This window comes from Pistacia vera, unplaced genomic scaffold, assembly GCF_008641045.1.
Source record: "Pistacia vera cultivar Batoury unplaced genomic scaffold, PisVer_v2 Contig252, whole genome shotgun sequence".
NCBI lineage: Eukaryota > Viridiplantae > Streptophyta > Magnoliopsida > Sapindales > Anacardiaceae > Pistacia > Pistacia vera.
The window spans coordinates 84,530-89,154 of record NW_022196060.1 but is presented as its reverse complement, the minus strand read 5'-3'; the positions used below and the strand labels follow the sequence as shown (position 1 = coordinate 89,154).

Sequence of the window (4,625 nt, the reverse complement as noted above, 5' to 3'; positions counted from 1 at the left end):
GATTGGAACCAATAAGCAACTTAAAGAAGTCAAAAAAGATGATAAAATGTATAAATAAATAAACAAGATGAAGCAATGGGCCAAGGAACCGACACAGGAGATTTGGTTAAGATTCACGGCCCAGCTGAAAATTATTATAAAGGCAGATATTATAATGCCCCTCTTTCAATCCCTATTCGACCCTCATCCTGATTGCCACGTGGATGAGTCGACCAATAAAGTTATTATGTAAAATTACTTATTTTATTAAGGAGATGAGATGAAAGATTGAAGTAAGGAGGATGAAAGTGTAAAAAGAGATGGATATGGCCATATGGGCTCCCATTCCCAATTGATATGATATGAGAGAAAAATCTCCATATACTTTTCAATGCCCTCTCTAAAGGCTTAAATAGCCTTCAAAATATCTTAAAGAAAATTAAACAGAAACGTCATCTTTATCTCAATATTATCACTTGTTGTCCATTGAACTGACACATGCAGTGCTCAATAAATGACCTTCATTATGATTTCCATGGATAAGGGATCCATACCATCATCTTAGATGGAAATTTATATATATAATAATTACAGTAAACCACATTTTCTCACTAATGTTTGGCGAAACACAAGGTTAGTACTTTGATTTCATAAATTCCAGATTCCCCTTTTAAATGAATGTCGTCCGTAACGGTTGGCTCTGAGATGTGATATTATCAAACTGTCCTCCACCAATTCTAAACCATCCCATCCCAAACCATCACTACAACCAGCCAAACCATCCCATTCCAAACTACCACTATAGTTGGTCCACCCTACAAACTAGCACCAACACCTGGCCAAACAACCACCACCACATGCACCATTTGCATTTCTTATGCTTGATCCACTCATAATTTGTCCCTTTAATTCCTTGAGCGCTTGGTTCAAGAATGATGATCCCAAACCGTTTGAAACAACTAGTGGGAAAAAAATTTGGGATTGTGTGGCTAATGAACCTAAATTTAAAAACATTTTTTATGATGCCATGGTCAGTGAGTCTCAGCTGGTAGCGAGAGTTTTGATTGAAGACCATAAAGTGCTTAAGGGGCTGGTTGATGTGGGTGGTGGCACTGGAACTATGGCCGAAATCATAGCCAAAGCTTTTCCGGAGATTCAATGCACTGTTTTTGATCTCCCACATGTTGTTGAAAAATTTGTAAGGGACTAAGAACTTGGCTTTTCTTGGAGGAGACATGTTTAAGGCAATACCTTCGGCTGATGCAATCTTACTCAAGGTAAACAGCTATACGTAATTTTCCATTAATTTAGTTTCTTCATGCTTAATGTGAAATCAATCTTAATTTTTTTTTTTTCATACAGTGTGACACACACTATATTGTGAACGACGTCGTTCACCAGACCAAACATATATTATTCTTAATTGTATCCAACATTCCTATCCTACCAATACCAAATCAAATTAAATTGCAGAGAACTACTCTCATAATTCATAGCATAACATTTTCACGACTAGCTATGTTGATTTGCATTCAGATTACAGGTTTTTAACAACGACTAACAGTGAATATATAAATTAATTATGGGAAAATATGCAGTGGATTCTGCTTGACTGGGGTGATGAAGAGAGCTTGAAGATATCAAAAAGGTGTAGAGAAGCGATTCCAAGCAAAGAAAAGGGAGGGAAGGTGATCATAATAGAACTGGCCATCAGAATGGAAGATCAAAGTGAAGAGTCAACGGAGACACAACTATGCTTCGACATGTTAATGATGTTTGTGTTCAACACCGGCAAAGAACGGAGCGTCAAAGAGTGGAAGAAGCTCTTCTTAGAAGCTGGTTTCACTCGCTATAAGATAACTCCTATACTAGGTCTAAGGTCTCTCATTGAGCTTTACCCTTGATTTATTTTCTACTAGTATTTGTGTGTAATAAGTTCATTTCTAATTAGCATGTTTCGTGAGTGGTAATGTACTGTATTAATTTTCATGGAATTCTGTTGTGGCAGCGTGTATTGCCGTCGTGTTATTTATCTTTTGGTGTATGATTGTACGAAATTGTAATGGCTTTCAAAAGAATAGCAATAAATTAATTAGTTGTATCTGTTTACAATTTGTCAGTCAAATCATGAGATTAGAGCAAAAGCAGCACTAATGCAAGACAATTAAGGGTCGATTTACAAACCACCTAGGAGGTTGGCTCAAATTTCTGACAAATACCTTTTTTGAACTTTTGATCAAAAACCAACATATATAAAATGTTGGTTTATGAAAAGAAAAATGATTTGTGATAAAAATAATTTAAAAACTGAATATCATATGTAATTTGAACAATATATTTTTTTTTTTTTAATCATGGAGGACGTTTGGATCAGTTTACGCGTACCTTAACTAATCCTCAAAAACTTTGGAACTACCGGCCGAATAAGAAATTCAGTAGTTACCTGCATTAGCAAACGAAAAGAAACTCAATGTCTCTTAAATAATATAACCGTATAACATATACAATATAATATGTACAGTTTTAGCAACTAGATCAAGATTATTACTCGTGCAGATCATACATATATAAAACTCATGTAATGTGATTGTCATATCAATCTATTTTACACATAATATTACTATTTTAATATATATAAATATTAAACATTCTGTCAATTTTTACGATATGACATGCCAGTTTTATAGTTTGATTAAGAGATATATACAGTTAAGAAATAAGAATGATAACATAAATGTTAAATGTAATTACCAGACATTGGTGGTCGAGAATTCAGCGTCCACCTTCTAGAGACAAATAACTGTGTTTGTGACTAATTACTGATTTGAGTTTTTGTTTTCCATTAATGATCCGTTAGGGCAAAAAATCGTCGCTTCACGAGGCTCAATAACGAAATAAACATGTCATGGTCTTGGGCCTCAACCCAATCTCGATTGGGCTTACGCTTAAAATCATCTTGTGAACTACTCACTCTATGAGTTGGACTATCCTATAAGTTAAGTTAAACTGAGCTTCAACCCATTAGCCTGCAACAGTCTATAAATAAGGAATTAGAATCCCATTCTATTTCCTCTTCTACTAAGATTTCAAATCTTATTTAAACTATTAAACTTAATTTGATAAGGTCAAGAAATCATATTTCTTTCATGATAGGGATTATCTCCCAAAATAGGACTTAGTGTCCTACTAAGATTCCAACTTTTATTTAAACTATTAAACTTAATTTGATAAGGTCAAGAAATCATATTTCTTTCATGATAGGGATTATCTCCCAAAATAGGACTTAGTGTCCTACTAAGATTCTAAATCTTATTTAAACTATTAAACTTAATCTAATAAGGTTAAGAAATTATATTTTTTTCTTGATATGGATTATCTTCCAAAAAAGAGAACTCAATGTTCTACTAGGATTCCAACCCCTTGGGTTCATTATAAAAACAAAGGTTTGCCCTCTCATTATGGGACAATCTCCCATAGTCAATCTATATTACTCAAAACCATCTATTTGCTCCTAAAGTTCTTGCTCCTGAGAACCCGACACCTCTGCCGTAGTCCTAGCTTCTGACAAGACTCCTAGTAATTCTTCATCTCCTTAATTCTTATCAAATAATCTCTTTTAGCCTTGCTGACTTGAGCGTCGGAGTGCCTACAACAAACACTACCTCGGTGTTTTCCAGAAGCTTCACGCTTGCCCTTTCATGTGTGCAGGTCTAGCAGATTATCAGTAGCCTCAACCTCACGAGATCAGACCATATTTTCATGACGGTAGATTTTTTGCATCTAGATGATCCAAAATCCCTTTATTCACAAATATTAGGATTAATATTATAATAATTAAAAAGATCTCCATACAACTGTTATGCATCTACTTAATTTATATAATTAATAGTATGTTGTAGTAAGAAGGATTAATAGAATATATACAAACTTACTTAGACAAATTGATATATTTAAATATAACTGAATCTCTTAAAATTAGAGATAAATTAAAATAATTTCTTAACATATAGGATTGTCACATTAATTTTCAAGAAACAGTTTAAACTCATCTACATCAACTTGTATGATTGATTTTTATACATTACATTATTCATAATATAAGTTATGAGTGAAACAATCAATAACTATCCTAATATTATGTGAATTCTTATGACAAAACCAATCTAATACTTTAGTTATTAATTAATTAATTAGAGTTTTAAATATGTATGAGACTTATATACGACTGTTATGGAGATCATTACAGTCCCACCCTAACTAGCTTAAAAAAAAAAAGTAGAGCCACACGGATCGTCGAATCGGTCGGCCTTGAGGTCATTTCGATGCACTACTCTTAGTAATTGATATGCACGTTTAACTTATTTTAGATAACCAGTTAAATCATCATTGTGCATCTTTTCTATATCAATTCAATAAGTTTAATCAATTAACTTTTATGAAATGGACAAAAACAATGTGTTAATCGTTTGATTGCGCTTCTTTGCTCACCAAATTTTCTATATCAATTAACTTTTATGAAATAAACAAAAACAATGAGTCAAGATCTACAAATTAGATTGGATAGTTAGTTAAATATTGTGAAAGATTACAATAATTTTGTGACTTTTGCTGTTAGCTTAGTTGTAATCTTTTCTTCAACGTGCATC

General features: G+C 33.0%; 1 pseudogene; it reads left to right on the top strand.

Moving 5' to 3' along the window:
* The first annotated feature begins 856 nt into the window (after positions 1 to 856).
* LOC116132428 lies at positions 857 to 1,894 on the top strand (annotated as a pseudogene).
* Positions 1,895 to 4,625: the final 2,731 nt, after the last annotated feature.